A 17,148-nucleotide genomic window follows, 5' to 3' on the forward strand; every position below is an offset into this window, starting at 1 on the left:
TTGGGCCCCCGCACTCGTGGTCCTCAGGTTGTGTGCCGCATTCTCTGAAAGGCCAACAGACCCACTCCCCTGCGGGCTGGCAGAGCCTACCGATGGCGCCACCCACCACTGGCTCGTGGCTGGGCTGTGGGGCTACATACTGGCCCCAGGGGCCACATGTAACTGCATGTGCGGCATCTGTTGGGTGGGGGAGCCAGGAAACCACCTCCCCACCAAATTCACTTGGAAACAGGGGCCTCCCACCCCCAACTCCCCAGGCTTGACCAAGCCCTGGTGTCTTTGCAGTGAGGCTCCCATGAGCTGCACCAGCCAAATCTGTCTATGCCCCCCGCCTGCCCTGGTTCCACTCTCACTGCATGACCCTAGTCACTCCTTTAGTCTGTTGGTGTTTGCCTGGGCCAGGGGGGGGGGAATGACGCCCCTGCGGGGGGGGCTCTACCTTGGGTCAGGCCCTGGCCTCAGGGCTCACCTGTCTGACTTTGGTGCCCCAGGTTTTGGTGAGAAGAGAGGACGAGCTGTGGCTTGCTGGCGGCTGGCTCCAGCAGGCTGGGCTGATTCACGGGAAGGCGTGAAGTATCTTGCCCACCAGCCAGCTGCTGGGAACCCAAACCAGCCATAAACACGGGGAGCTGGGAAGCAGCGTCTGGGAGCACCCAGCCTAGGGTGAACCGAAATCACAGGAGGGAGGGGAACCAGCGACATGCCAGGCTGAGCCAGGGCAGTCCCGCTCCAGGGATGTCACGTCAGCACTGGCCCCAGCTCCTGCCTGCTGGGTACATAACTGTATCAGCAAACGGGGCTGGAGCAACTGCCAGGGAATGAAGCAACAGGAGCTGGGGCAGGCCTGGCCTCTCGCCCAGAGAGCCAAGGGAGGGGACCAGCCCCGGCCACCACTGGGCCTAGGCTCATGCAGGCCCCTTGGCCAGGCTGTGGCAGGGAGCAGCCGCCTGCCCTTGGGGCCTTGAGAGCCCTGCAAGGGCTTTGGGGGCTGCAGCTGCAGGCAGGACTGTGCTTTACTGGTTTAAAATGGCCCTGAGCCCTGCCCACATCACTCCCCTCCTGGCTCTCTGAACCTTGAACCCGAGGAAAGGCCTGGGCTCCAGGAAAGCGAGGCCTGGCCGCAGGGCCATGTCTGCCCCCTGACAGGGGACAGCGGGTCTGTGAGGGGGTCCCAGGGCCTCCCCGACAAGGGGCGGCAGGAGAAGCCCACAGGGCAGAGTGGGCAAGCACCTGCATCCTGTGAAGGGAACGGCTGGTGCCAGCCAGAGCTGTGCCAAGGCGCTGGCTCGTGGCTCACCAAGTGCCTGGGACCCCGCTTGGCCCCACATTCCCCCGGGGGAGAGGGGTAGCACACCAGCTGGGAGCAAGGCAGGCGCCAGGCCCTCGCTGGCCTCCCATCCCAGCCGCGACCAGGCCCAGCCCTGCTGCGAGGGGAGAGAGCTCCCGCCCCCAGCCCTGGGCCTGCGGCGCTCCCGGCAGGTCCGTTTTATAACTGGGTGGTTTCTCCTCAGCCCAGGTTCCTTCCTGCTACCCAGCCCTTTATCTGTAGTGATCAGGGCTCAGCGAGAAGTCATAAACTGGAGCTAGCCCACGGCAGGGTGGCCCTGGCACGCTGGCTGCACCAGGAGTTACAGAACACCCGTCGTGGTGCTAGCGCACCAGGCTGCACTGCGCGTCCTGCTGCTGCAAGCTCTGTGCCCCTGGGCAATGGCACCAGGCCCACATCACGATTGCTGCCGCCATGCTGCTGACGCGGCGGGGAGAGAGCAGCACCTCCCCGCTGCAGGGCACCTCGCGTTCTTTCCTGCCTGCCCAGTGCAGGGCTTCCAGCTCGCTCAGGCGGGTGCGGGAGCCCCGCGGCCAGACACCCGTTCTGCTGCTCCGGGGCCTCTGGACAGGGGCACAGAAATTGCTGCTTGGGATGGGGAGGCAGTTGAGGTGAGCAACCCCTCCTGCTTATGGACTCGTGCAACCCCCTCTCCCTCAACTGCCTGTGGGGAGCCAGGCAGACACTGGAGAAACATCCAGCTTCTGGCCACAACCTCAACAGCCCCTCCATACCCTCGTCCTGCTCGCCCGTCCCGGCCACACCCTGACACTGGCAATGACCGAACAGGGAGGAAACCTTCTAGGCAATGAACTGTGCCCCAGCCCCATCTTCACGTGCCCTTCAGCCCTGCCCCTACTCCCCCATCTGCCCCTGGCCCTGGCCACCGCATGCTCGCCAAAGGTAGCCCCACCCCAGATCAGCAGGTGGTTGCCAGCCCAGGGCTAACGCTTGACCAATGACCTAGAAAAGAGGAATAAAAGACAATGCAACAGTGGCATAAAAAGGCTGCATTTGCTCCAGGACACGGTGCTGTTGTAAAGGTCACAGCCAAACGGCTGTTCCTGCTCCGTGCTCGGTCAGCTGCCAGCAGCCAGCCTGCCAGACTCCCAATCGGGTAGCGAGCTGGACACACTCGCTGCACACAAAGATGCTGGCACAAACTGGGGGCAAGCCCCAAAGGAGGCAGTGAGATGGACAGCCAGGGTCCCTGCCCGGGCACTCGGAGGCTGCATCCCGGCTGCTGCTGAGCCCAAGGACAGGTGGTCACACCTGGACGGCATGCCTGGGTCTAGCTGCACTAGGAGACATGGTACCCAGGTTTCAAGCAGGCTACAGCTGCCCTGTGGTAGCCATGGGGTAAATGCTAGTGCGGAGCCTAAACACACCCGGACCTGGCTAGTCGTCTGCTTCTACCACTGGACCCAGCCAAGGTGAAGGACAGCGACTAAGGTCACTAGGGCCCATTCAGTGTTGGCCCGGGTTTGAGGCCTCAGTGTTTGGAGATGGGTTTCTTGGACAGACTAAGCACAGGGCCAGCACGGAGGGGACACCGACTCTGCCCTTTGGGTCGCTTTGCTTAAACACGATTCCCTCCTGGTCAGCTGTTATTCTCATTGAATGTCCAAGCTGCTTAGGAGGCCTTTCTGGCCAGCAGACAGAGTGACTCTCTCACACGATCTATCATCCCTGCCTGACTCAGCTACAAGCAGTGGCAAGCTGGAGGAGCACCACCGCCTCCGCATGAAGCAACCCCCATGGTTGGGTCTCTGACTGTAATGTAAGCAGGCCTGACAAACCCTTTGACGCAGAGTTATACCCCTGTGCGTTTCACCAGCCCCTCAGCTTGGCCCAGCTATAGTAGTTATGGGCTGGTGCTGGCTGGAATTAATCTAGGCTACAGGCAAGTCTCTGTCTAGCTCTCAGGTCTGGTTTGCTGCAGGTTTTCTCAAATCACCATCCTGCAAAGTTCAGCCCCCCCTCCTCCAGCCCAGCCAGCAGAACTGCAGCTGTTTCCAAAAAGAGGAAATAAAGCCTTGCAGGTCTGGGCCGTGAAGGGAAGTGCTGGGCACCTAGCCCTAACGCGAGCTCTGCTAGCTAAGAGCCGCGGGGTGACTGCCCGGCCTGCACCCTCTGCCAGGGCAAATACGGTGAAAGCTTCTCTCTGGGTGCTTTCCTCTCCAGCAGCTGCTGTGGCCAATACCAGGCAATGATGACAGAAGCCAGATTTTCCTCTCCTGCTCTGTCGCTCAGCAGCCAGTGGATGCACACACACATTCAGCAAAAGCAGTGCGCACAAGGCTCTGCGGGGGGATGGGCCGCCCGGCCAGTCTGTGGACTTCCCAGATAGGCTGGGTAATAGCTGAGAAGCTGGTGGCTTGCAAGTGGCCCTGATGCTGGAGTCTGGGTTATTGGGTGGATCTGGCCCATCTTTCAGCTCATTCCCACCACCTGAGATGGACAAGCCTCTTTGACAATGCAGGTCAGAAAGCCAAGCCCAACCCACTGGCTGAAGACACTTCCTTTGCAGCTCCTGCCAGCTCCACCCTGGGTCCTGGCTGCTGTGTCGGCTCACTTATCTGGGCAGGTCATGCGGAGGTAGACTCTGAATCAGCGTGGGAGGCAAACTGGGAGCCAGCAGCTGGAGGGGATGAGCTCCCTACGAAGTGGTGTCTTCCTGCGGCTTTCAGACACAGGGTTTTATGTTAACGCATTCTAGGGGTGGGAAACGTGTGTGACACCGAGGCTACGTCCTCACCGGAGAATGAGGGGGCACTGGGCTACCTGGGCAGGCAGGGTCAGTGATCAGTCTATTCTGATGGCCAAAGTGGGATTTAAGAGGTGCCAAGGGCTTGTGCTAGCCTCTCTGCTCTGGGACACCCTGCTGCACCTGGACATGAGCAGTGTCACGGCCAGCAGGTTCTCGTAAGTCAGACCTGAGGTTAGGCACATTCAGTGCTGCTCAGAGCCGGGCTGAGATCACTGTCATTAGTACTAGCATAGCTCCTAGAAGCCCTTCTAGACCAGACCCCCCTGTACTAGGTGCTGTACAAATACACGGCCCGTATCTTAAGGTGCTTACAAGCTACGTTCTTACCGCCTTGGCTTTTTGTGCATGTCTCAGAACAATGCAGAGTGGGTCTAGGCTGGCTTTTCCCATGGGTGCCTGCTGCAGGCCTGGCTCTTCTAAACTAACAACAGCATTTACAGCTGCTTCGTCGGCAGGTCTCAGGTGGATGATGGTTATTAGCTCTATTTTACAGCCACAGGGAGGCTGAACAGCTGGGCACGAGACAAAGCTTGGACTATAACCCAGTCCCTTGCTCTGACCACTAGCCACCAGGGCCTCACACAGTATGCATGTGGACACCTGCTCGTCATGGTTTCCCTTGGAGCCAGCTGCAGGGCAGGTCACAACAGATGAGTTCTCCTCTCATGCGTGGTGACTCCAACTCGGAGTCAGAGGAACTTAGAAAGCAAAAGAGAGGAACCGTGATCCTATCTCCATCAGGGGCTAGTGACCTGGGAGTGGCGTCCTGCAATGGGGAGTGGAGGAAGGTTATTAGACTGCAAAGCCAGGGGGAAGTCCAGTGTGAATCTGCTCAAACCCAGGCAACACTGTAAACCAGGGTGGGCTGGTTAAAATCCTTCCTCTTGTCACTGATCCACGTGATGCTCGAAGTCAAGTGCTGGGAGCAAAGCTCACAGGCTGCAAGTCTCAGGGCGCAGGGCTCCTGCTGGGCCTCCCGTTGACAGGAAGGGACCAGAAGATTGGGCAGGAGTTACTGGGTTTATTTGCAGAGTCCCAATGTGTAACCCTGAGTCACGCTAGTGAGCGTCTGCACCTCCACTGATGGGCTGTGTGAGTCAGAGCTCAGCGCCCAGCTCGGATGCACTATGTTACCGTTTGCCTACAAGCTCAGGAACTGAGTCAGAGGCTGCAATCTGTGGTTATCCAGCGAGAAGATGGCACGCAACCTGCAGCCAGTGCCACTGGCCGTCGGCCCCAGGAGATAGGTGCCGCTGGCTGTGTGAATGGCACCTGGGAGCATTATTCTCTGAAGTGCTCACCGCTTCGCTTTTACACACCTGGGGTTTGTCGCTGGCCTGGCCTGAGAGGTGAATGTGCTGCTGTCACCTGCCTTGATTTTGAACCAAACTTTTTTTTACATTTGGAGCCCCAGGTTTTTGTTCTTTAAGATCTTTCATTTTTCCCTTTTGAGCAGGTGACGGGAGACATGGCTTAAGAAGAACAAAGTGGGGTGGCGGGGTTCCTGGGCAGCTGAATTAAAGGAGCAAGTAGCCCTTTTCCAACAAAGACTTATGCATGTGCTTTACTTGATGCACTGAGCAACTACCCTGTTGAAATCAATGGGACTTTCGCAGCGTGCAGAGGCAAGCACGTGGCTAAGCATTTGCAGGGTCAGGGCCCATATTCCACCCGTAGCCGCAACGTTGCTGTAGAAAGCGTCTGCCTGTGGAAAGGCACCATCTCTAAGTGATACATCAGGCTCCGATCGGTCCTGTGGTCACTGAATGCATTTCCTGGGGGAATGGCGCTGCCCTAGGATGTGCGCACGGGCAGCACTCTCTTTCCTCTGTCAGGAATCACATTGAGTTGTTTGGTTTTTTAGTTGCAGTTTCTTAAGCATTGTAAGATCCCTGTCCTTGAAAGCTGCCTGCTGAACGAGGCCAGTCACTGTCCACCTCTCTGGCTGACTGGCATTTCTAACGTGTGTGTTGCCCAACGTGGCTTTAGAAGGGACAGGGAGGCTATCTGGTGAGAGTCCATACACACTGGGTGTGCGGTCGCACAGGGCTGGCAGAGGGACACGCAGACCCTTAGGCACATGGCATGCACAGCTCAGCAGGGCCTGCTGCACTCTTTCACTCCCAAACAGCTTATTAGAGCCTGCTCTGGAGAGTCGGAGTGGGCTGGCGGCTGTCAGTGAGGACGAATGCCCCAGAGCCGGGGTCGTGAGGATTTCCACTTTGGGAGTTGCCGCCGCTTGCTAACAGCCCACATCCGCCTGGAGCGTAGGGACTAGAGTCCAGGCCCGAAAGATCCTGAAAGACAGGCCTCTCCCCCAGAACTCAAAGCCGAGCTGTCTGGTAGCTGTGCTGAGTGCTCCCAGCACGTGTAGAACTCTGCACTTTACACCCACTTGCACGGTGCAAATGACGACCCTGGGTACAACGCAAAGCCGGATCCTCCCCTGGGGCACCACCCCTGTTCCCACTGTGATCCAACACCACCCACGTCCCTGACAGCAGGATTGGGCCCAGAACTGCCGTACAAACCAGTGGGCACAGGCTCTAACCCAGAACTTGCCACAGCTAAAACCGTTAATAACTTCGAAGGAAACCGGTTGTCATTAAACAAATGCAGCCGGCCCATGAGCTTCTGAGGAGACTGAGCGACGGGGCCAGGTTGAAGGGGCTTTGAGCTACAGGGAGACCACGGACCATTGGACACACATCATCCTTTCAAACAAGGGCACACGTCTGGATCTCTACCACAAGAGCTGGCCACTGGGCTGGCTCAGGTGCTGCGCGCACATGCCCTCCCAGAGCACCTGCCCAGTGCCAGGCCAATGCAGGTTTCCCAACCACAGTTACAGAAGGGGCTCTCTGGGTCAGTGCTGGACGCAGCACCACATTCAAACCTCACCCCCCCCCATCTCAGCCAGTCCCCCCACAGCTCTTGCACCATAGCTCAGTCCCACACTCCCACCTCCTGTGCGCTCAGGCCCATCTCCTCTGGGCCTAAGATTTAGTCAGGACATGGCTGCATTAGGCACAGCTAGAGGCAGCTTCCTTAATGTTGAGCAATTTCTTGGAAGCCTCCAGGAATTCTCCTGTGAGGGATACAGCCAGAACAGTCACTCAGCGGTTCCACTGTTGTCTGCCTGGATGAGTCTCTTTCACAAGCCGGAGAAGCTATAGCAATGGAAGGGTTGCAAAATGCAGGCGCTGCCCTAGTTACTGCTTGGCTTGGACAGATAAATCTCCTTTGTTAGCTTCTCAAACACGCGTTGTAACTCTCTGCAGGCCCCTTGGAGACACACTGTTTGCACGCAGAGGAACAAGCCCCCTGGGGCTGCTGCCCTTGAAGTGCATATCTATTTGTAGATTTTTAAGTCTTTGCTTTCATTTGGGGTAAGAATTAAAGCTCAGTCTGCAAAGAAAAGTGGCAAAAGCCAGCCCTCTGCACTGGAAGACTGGACTGAGCCCTGTTCCAGGAGTGTCCATGTGCAATACGCTGCACCTACCTGACCTGGCTAATCCCCAGTGACTTCATTCCCCCTTAATCACATGGAGTGAACTGCATCTGGGATCTGGAAACAAACAAGCCACTATCCCTCTGCAGCCGGAAACAGAGTCACCGGCTGGCTCATGCTGGGTGTGAAAAGTGGCACAGCACACGAAGCATGTGACAGTGAGATATGGAGGTCTGTCCCTCCCGCACACTGACTGGTATAAAACTAAGGGTCATGGATGTGACTCACCCCTCTCCGAAATGCCCAAGGTGCTGCCTCCCTGCTGGAGGCTTTTAAGGACTTAGACAGAGGGTAGCAGGAACAGACTCACATCATCCTATTAACCAAGCCAGGGAGACGATGATCCTTGCTTTCTCCCACCTATTGTCTTGTTTATTTTCACTGTGAACTCTTCTGGGCAGGCCTGTGTGACGGTGCTCCCCATAAGGCTTTATGGAAATATGCTTATGAATATATATAACATAACTGGAATATGTTCTATGCTACATATGCCATGTAACATATCTCTGTAAAGGTTATAATCTACTGACTCTATCAATCCTATTTGTATGCATGTATCATTTTTGTATTCAAAGTTATGAATATTGGCCGTGTACTGGCTTGATTTCTAAATAACCTTAGTAGAGCATTTGGTCAGTTCCTGGAGAAAGGACTTTGCAAAGTTAAGTGCCCAGTCAAGAAGCACTTAAGGAACAGTGCATCTTGGAATGCTCCAGTCCACATAAGAAGTCTTCCTGGAGACGTTCAAGATGCCATGTGGGCGATGGCTTCTGCCTGTAAAAACTGTGAGTCTTGCATGGACCTGTGACTTGCCCAGGTGACTCCAGAACTCCACCTTGGAGCTGGACTTTGCATAGGCGAGAGGAGGGGGTCTTCACCCACAAGAAAGAGTCTATTTAAGCCCATGGGAGACCCCTTCATTGGTCTTCAGCTGGCTAAGGAGAGAGCCTCTTCACTCCCAAGGATACCTGAAAGAAATTGGAACAAAAGTCAGTAATTACAGGGGGCGAGTGTGATTGCTGGACCCAGACAAGAAGGAGATTAGTCTGTAAAAGGAAGCTTACTGGAACTGGTGAGGTTTTGTCTGTATTCAGTTTTATTAGACATAGACTTGTGGGTTTTATTTTATTTTTGCTTGGTAATTCACTTTGTTCTGCCTGTTACTACCTGGAACCACTTAAATCCTACTTCTGTATTTAATAAAATCACTTTTTACTTATTAATTAACCCAGAGTATGTATTAATACTTGGGGGCAAACAGCTGTGTATACCTCTCTATCAGTATTATAGAGGGCGAACAATTTATGAGTTTACCCTGTGTAACCTTTATACAGGGTAAAATGGATTTATTTAGGGTTTGGACCCCATTGGGAGTTGGGCATCTGAGTGTCAAGGACAGGAACACTTCTGTAAGCTGCTTTCAGTTAAGCCTACAGCTATTAGGGGACATGGTTCAGATCTGGGTCTGGGGTTGCAGCAGGCTAGTGGGTCTGGCTCAAACCAGGCAGGGTGCTGGTGTCTAAAGCTGGCAGGGCAGGAAAGCAGGAGCAGAAGTAGTCTTGGCACAACAGGTGGCAGCTCCCAGAGGGTTTCTGTGATCCAACCCATCACAGCCTGTCTCTCACTGTGCAAGTGCAGCACCTGGCGCAGTGAGGCCTGATCTCAGCTGCTGGACACTGTTATATTTAAATTGAGGAAAAGCAAAAGGGAAATTATGGCTATTGTCTCTCCTACTGGAGTAAATGACCCTGATCCTAATAAGACACTCGGGGGCGGGGGAATGGAGCTTCTCCCTGGGAACAGGGTCTGGATGAGCTTGTCCCCAGCCTATGGGGCGATTTGCTTCTGGGCTGTTTAGAATATAGGCAGCAGCAGCACAAACTAACCATCTTGGTGCAAAAGGAATTGAGGCGTTTCTGGTGCTGACTGAACTCCAGGCTCCGAGAGCTGTGGAGCAACAGGCTGGCGGGTCAATGCAGGTTGTACCAGCAGTGCCGGGAGTGGCTGGGAATATGGACTGCTGAGGAGTTCTCTGAGACTGTGCAAGTCTGTGACGCTGTGGATAGGTGGGAGCTAATCTCAAGTGTCTGTTCCCTAAGCACTGGGGTTGGTGCGACAGGCTGGCCAGTTGCTCTGTGATTTTATCCCCATGCACATTCCCAAATGGGCTCCCAGGTGTCTTCTCAGCAAACAGTGGATTGATTCCACCTTTCTGTCAAGGCAGGAAAGCCCATTCTCCTGGCCAATTGTCCAGGCAGATCAGCATATGCTACAGTCACGGAAATGTTCATTGCAACTCTTCAGACAGGGTTGTGTTGTTCAAAGGGATGACATGTGGCAGCAGCACCTTGTGTCTTGGAGATAATCCCCATTAAGAGGAGTCTGGGCAAACCAGCCTTTGCATACCTGATGTAGCTCAAACCCCTTTCAGCAGCATTGCCACTGCTCGCTGCTCAGAATCCCGATCTCAGGCCCTTCCCTGCAGGCTTCTGCACAGCTAGGTTCTGCCACTCATCTGCCGGCGACGCCCTTGGCAGTAATAGCCTCCCAGGGCAAGGGGAGACTGATGGGAAACCCCTGGATTTAGCAATTTTCTTTTTGTGCCAGAGACAAAATGACTGTCTGGGAAACAGGCTGTTACTGAACCTGATATTCAGGCTGGTGCCGGGGCCCTGGGCAGCAGTGATCTCTCTCCGCTCACAGCACAAGCCAGCCCTTCACTGCTCCATCTCTGAGCCTCCAGCCTAGCCTGCAGGGCCCTCCTCTAGGTCTCGAGGCTAGTTTGCAGAGCACCCCTCAGGGCCACTTGTGGGACTGGTGCCATGGACAATTGCACCTTAGGAACTAGTCTGACTCCCAAAGCTATGATGCAACTCATCCCCTGACTGCAACACACTGCCGTTCCAGCTCAGTCGGGACCTGCAGCCCTCAGCAATTCCAGGGCTGCTCCCTGTCCCTGAGCCCCGCTGATCTCTTGTGCTTGACCTGCAGCAAAGCTGTCTCGATTTCTGGGCTCCCGCACAGACTCCTGCTCTAGGCTTCTCTTGTGCAGACACTGCCAACTGCACCAAGCTCTGCAGTGAGGACAAAAGTCCAGCCCCAAACTCTCCCATAGCTGAGACTTGTCCAAGACACCTGATTTCTGAGCACTGAGCTTCCTGCCTGGATGTGTCACCCTGGCCAGCACAGACAAACAGCAGAGCCTGGAAGCCATTAGACCGTAATGACTAGGCCTTGAGGCCCCAAAAGAGTGTCTCTGAGCTCTCAATGAACAAAGGGTCCCAGCTCAGCACAGTAACCACCTCACCTGACAAAGGCAAATGGCTTTTCTCTGCTGGCATGCAGGCAAGGATCCCAAAGCTCCAGTCCCTCCCTAACCAGTGCTTACTTTGGTCTGGTGCTTTTTACCTGACTTGGCTAACGTTTAAGGTCAGCTAGTGAGATGTGATGCTTCTTGGTTCCATACCCCTGGCCTCTGGCATAGAGCTTTTTATGGGAATTCCTTTATGCTGGCTTTTACTCTCCAGGAGATGCGGGTTTGTTGGAAGCTATTTGCCAAGGTCTCGTGGTGAATCTGATCAGCAGCACTGTATAACTGGCTATGGCAAAGCTAGGCCTGTCCCTCTCACTGTCCCCTTGCAAGCACACAGTTCAAGCACTAGCACAATCCTACCCCAGTCTTTGCACCATCCTTCTGAGAGCCAGCTCACGTACCTGGAATCAGGGAACAGGCTAGGAGAGTGTGGGGACTGTCTCTCCCAACAGGTCTGTGCAGTGCCCAGCACATTCTGGGCACTGCTGCAACACAGATAACAGAGTCATGACTCACACTGTTTGCACTGATCTGTCTGCACTAGGAGCTAGAGATGGGACAAAATGCTACGTGTCCGAACGACCAAAACTCTGTGTTCAATAGTGTGAGACCTGGACCTGAGCCCCTGCTGGTGTTGGGTCACATCAAAATCCCAGCCCACAAGGTCTTGCAAAACCCAAATCACGTCCATATTGACATGCGCCGAGGTGGGGTTGTGTGTCTGGATGCCAACTAGACTCATCTGTGCCCTTGGAGGGTCAGCTCAGACAGCCTCTGGGGTGTCCGTCTGCAATATTGTACCTGCATGGGAACATAGTAGCTGTAGGTGAGCATGTGGTAAACTCCCCAAACCCCGTGCTCCCCTTCCTGCTCTGGAATTAGTACCAGCATAACAGGAAAAAATAATAAAAATCACTCTAATACACCTAATTAACAATACTGTCCCCTTGCCATCTCAGGCACTCAAAGCCCTTTAAAATTGCTAATGAATTAACTCCCACAATGTCCCCCACGTTACTCAGGTATTTATGTAACTGCTTTCCTTCCAACCACTTAGCCCCAGAGCCGCTAGACACTTTTAGAAGCATTTCTTTTTTTAAAAAAGACAAGAACAACAATCCAAAATATACACCACAATCAGCCCATGCAGGAGCCAGCCCTCAGCAATACTCAGTCAAGATCTCCCCATTTTACAGGTGGGGAAACAGAGGCATCAACAGGTGAAATGACTTGTCCAAGGACACAGAGTGAGTAAGTGGCAGATCTGGGAACAGAGCCAGAGGTCCTGACTCTTAGTCCTAGACTAGGGTTGCCAACTTTCTACTCGGACAAAACCAAACACCCTTGCCCTGAACCCCGCCCTGCCCCACCCCTTCTCCAAGGCCCTGCCCCCCCATCTCTCGCTCGCTCTCCCCACCCTCACTCACTCATTTTCACCAGGCTGGCTTGAAGTTAGGGTGCAGACTCCGGGATGGGGCCAGAAATGAGGAGTTTAGGGTGCTGCGGGCTGAGGCGGGGGGTTGGGCTGAGGATGAGGGGTTTGGGGTGCAGGAGGGTGCTCTGGGCTGGCACCGAGGGGTTTGAGGCACAGGAGGGAGTCAGGGGTGCAGGCTCCAGGCAGTGCTTACCTCAGGCAGCTCCCAGAAGCAGCGGCATGTCCCCCCTCTGGCTCCTACACGGCAGCACGACCAGGTAGCTCTGTGTGCTGACCCGTACTCAGGTGCCACCCCCACAGCTCTCATTGGCCGTGGTTCCCAGCCAATAGGAGCTGCGGGGGTGGCGCTTGGAGCAGGGGCAGCATGCGGTGCGCCCTGGCTGCCCCTATGCATAGGAGCCGGAAGGGGTACATGCTGCTGCTTCTGGGAACTGTGTGGAGCCACAGCAGGTAAGGAGCCTGCCTTAGTCCCGCTACACCTCCACCGGACTTTTAACAGCCTGGTCAGAGGTGCTGACCGGAGCCACCATGGTCCCTTTTCGACCGGGTGTTCCGGTCGAAAACCAGACACCTGGCAACCCCTGTCCCAGACACTCACTAGCCTGTAGCTGGTTCAGTGCTTAGATTCTGCTGTGTCGGGCACTAAGATGGAAAGCTCTTGGGAGCAGGAACTGTGTTTTCATGTGCGTAGACAGCCCCCAGCATAACGGGTCCCTGATTCCCCACTGGGGCCTCTAGACACTACTGCAGAGTAAATCATGAACAACCGTAGCAGCCAGGATAGTGCGGTGTGTGATGGGAGTGCTTGGGATGTCAGACACCCACAGCACATAAAATCCCAGCTATGCTACAATTCAACTGGATTACACTCAACCACAGAATCATGTTAGAAACAGCCTCGCAGAGTGGTGCTGCACGTGGGTCACTGACTCTCCTGGAGATCTCTTTTAAACTGCAGGATGGAGGTAAACAGCTTTGAACTGCATGCAAAAGGCATCTCTTCCCCACTCAATCATGGTGGCCCAGCTCCCAGCTGCAGCAAAACTCACCACTTATCTCCACATTGGGCAATAGTTGCTTGGCTGATCCTGTAAACCTTCCCCCAGGCCAAGTGCCTGGATGAAAACAACATGCAAATTCTCCTGACATGTTGCTCAACAAGACGCTGTATCTCTCCTGACGTGTTTGTGCAATGCAGGCCCTTTTTTGGGGGGCCGGGGGGAGGCTCCACACAGCTGGGGAACCTGCTGCTGTTTGTTAGTCTCTAAGGTGCCACAAGTACTCCTTTTCTTTTATCAGCTGATGGCTTCATTACTAGCATTTGATACTGACTTGCCCTCTGCCCCTTTGATCACTGTCTACCCCCTCCCCCCCAAGACTGCGGTGGGGGAAGGTTTGCCTAGGATAAAGGACACAGGGAATTCTACCCAGAGAATGACAGGTTTCAGAGTAGCAGCCGTGTTAGTCTGTATTCGCAAAAAGAAAAGGAGGACTTGTGGCACCTTAGAGACTAACAAATTTATTAGAGCATAAGCTTTTGTGAGCTACAGCTCACTTCATCGGATGCATTTGGTGGAAAAAAATTTATGCTCTAATAAATTTGTTAGTCTCTAAGTTTCTAAGGTGCCACAAGTACTCCTTTTCTTTTTACCCAGAGAATGTCTGAGATGGCAAGAAAGTGCCTTTGTCACCTTGCTGTGATTGCATCTCTGAGTGAGAGAGAACAGCCCACAGCTTTCTGCTCAGTGCTGGTGTGTTTAGGGAAGTCCCCATTGCCATGAGACCCAGTAGGGAACTTGCTACACCAGTGCCATTTACATGAAAAAAACGTGGATACTATGGTGAGGGGCATGATAGTGGATCATGTATATGGGTTAGAATTAAGGCTGCGTGTCTGTCATGGAGGTCACAGACTTCTGTAGCTGCCAGTGCTGGCTCAGGGGCAGCCCACCAACCTTCCTCCCCCCAGACTAGCAGGGGTCCGGGCTGCATGCCATCGCCGGCCTACTCTCCAGGACCAGCAAGGGTCCCAGCCACCTACCCCAGTGCCCCTGGACTACCCCGCCCAGAGCACCTCCGGCCCAAGTTTTAGTTAGGGGTATATAGTACAAGTCATGGACAGGTCACGGGCCATGAATTTTTTTTTTTTTTTTTTTAAACTGTCCGTGACCTGTCCATGACTTTTACTAAAAATACCCATGACTAAACCGTAGCCTTAGCTACAGTGGATCACAAACTGAACATAAGCCACCTGTGTGACACAGTTGTGCACAAGGCTAATATCATTCTGGCGTGTATTAACAGGATTGTTGTATGTAAGACACGGGAGGTCACTGTCCCGCTGTACTCAGCCCTGGGTGAGGTCTCCACGGGAGTACGGAGTGTCATGCTTAGGAAAGATACAGAAACTGGAGAGAGGCCAGAGGGGAGCAACAAAAATGATCAAAGGTTTAGAAAACCTGACGTGTGAGGAAAGGTTAAAAAACCTGGAAATATTTAGTCTTGAGTAAAGACTGAGGGGCGACCTGATCACAGTCTTCAAATACATTGAGGGCCGTTACAAGAGGACGGTGACAAATTGCTCTCCATGGCCACGGAAGGTGGGACAAGAAGTGACGGGCTTTAATATGCAGCAAGGGAGCTATCATTAGAAATTTGTCCTAATATCCAACTCTGAAAGGTAGTTCGGCTCTGGAACAGGCTTCCAATGGGGATTGTGAAATCCCCAGCATTGGATGTTTTTAAGAACAGGTTGGACAAACACCTGTCAGGGATGGTCTGGGTTTACTTGGTCCTGCCACAGCAGGATTTGATGACCTCTTGAAGTCCCTTCCAGCCCTACATTTCTATGATTATACAAAACCCATAGATGGATAGAGGGGTGTGCATGGGGACAGCCAGCCAGCCAGATTTCCTATACAGCAGTAGATCTTTGTTCTGACCCTTACACATACTCCCCATTTCCTCCTTCGGGTGGTTTCCTTCCCTTTTGCTGGACCCAGCCCTGCTTCTGGCTGTTCCTTTGTCTGTGTTCTAGTATATTTATTTTTGCACTTCCTTCCTCCTTTATTCACTGGATGCCCTCACGCTTCTATCAGATTACAGAGATGGGGAGGTTGAGAGGGTGGGGCCTGGCTGGCTCTCCCAGACCCCATCAAGCCTTCGGGGTCAAAGCAGGGGCCCTCACTCACACCTTGCTAAAGACAGAGACTTTCTCCTTTGTTGCATAATATTGTTTAAGGTGCCTTAAACCTCCAGGCTCCAGTCAGAAAACAGGGGGCACAACAGCTCAAACAACATGGCTCTCAAGCCCCATCTTCTTTCCCTTGGCCCCAGGAGTCAGGCAGGAATCTCTGTCCAGCACCACTGTGAATTGTTGCTCATTTCTAGCAGGTGCAGCCGCATCTTCCACCCACATACTAAAGTCAGGGAAGCTACTTCTAAGCCAGCCACTTCCTGGGTTCTGGGAAATCCCCTCCAGGAACCCGCTGAATTCACAGGAACATCCAGCACCAAAAAAAGGCATGGGAAACCTCAGGTAACAAAGAACTAAAAGGAGGACAGTGTAATTGATCCCAGTCAACAGGGGTTTATGGAAAATAGCAAGAGAGCTTGGCAGGATCTATCTTTTTTGATGAGATTATAAATTTGGTTGATAATGTATTAGCATTGCTGTAATGTACTTAAGAGTTCTGTAAGGCCTTTGACTTGGTACAGCACAACATTTTGATTAAAACACTAGAAAAAATGTGAAATGAGCTTGGCCCACATTAAATGGACTGAAAGCTGGTCTCACGTTGTCACTGTAAATGGGAAAACATCACTGAGCAGGTCTGTTTCCAGTAGGCTCCTGCAAGGTTAGGGTCTTGGCTCTACACTATTGAACATTTTTATCAATGACCTTGCAGAAAACATGAAATCACCACTGATAACGTTTGCAGAGGACACAAATATTGGGGGAGTGGTAATTAATGAAGAGGGCAGGTCACAGATTCAGACTTTGGATCACTTGGTAAGCAGGGCACAAGCAAACACTACATTTAGCCATATCAAAACGTAAATGTACACATCTGGGACAACAGACTGTCGGCCATACCTACAGGATGGGGGACTCTGTCCTGGGAAGCAGTGATGCTGGAAAAGACTAGGGGGTCATGGTGGATAATCAGGTGAACATGAGCTCCCACTGTCATGCTGTGGCCAAAAGGGCTAATGCAGTCCTAGGATGCATAAACTGGGGAATCTCCTTATTTTACCACTATATTTAGCATTGGTGCACAGGGCCAGATTAACTCTCCTGTAGGCCCAGGGCTATTAGATTGTGTCTACAAGTCTTCTTCCGAATTTAAAACAAAATGATCACAATTATGGCATTGAGGCTATTAACGCTATACTAAACTTGCTTTTTAATTAACAAAGCTGTTCTGTGGTTACATTTCAGTCTTAAAACATGTAGAATATAGTTAAGTTAATTCAAAATAGCCTACTTCTTACCTTAGAACAGCTGTTATAATAGTTTATTCTGGGAGGGGGCTCCAAGAGAGGATGAGGGGTGCAGGCTCTGGGAGTTTGGTGCAGTGGGTTGGGGTGGAGGAGGGAGTGCAGGGTCTGGGGCAGGGGGTTGGGGTGCAGGAGGTGGTGTGAGGTGCAGGCTCCGTCTGGGAGGTGCTTACCACAGGTGGCTCCTGGCCGGCGACACAGCCTGGCTCAGGCAGGCTGCCTGCTACCATAGCTGTACACCGCTCCCCGAAGCGGCCGGCTGCTGGCATGTCTCTGCGCGCCCCTGGTGGGA

Source organism: Dermochelys coriacea, chromosome 19, assembly GCF_009764565.3.
Source record: "Dermochelys coriacea isolate rDerCor1 chromosome 19, rDerCor1.pri.v4, whole genome shotgun sequence".
Classification (NCBI taxonomy): Eukaryota; Metazoa; Chordata; order Testudines; family Dermochelyidae; genus Dermochelys; species Dermochelys coriacea.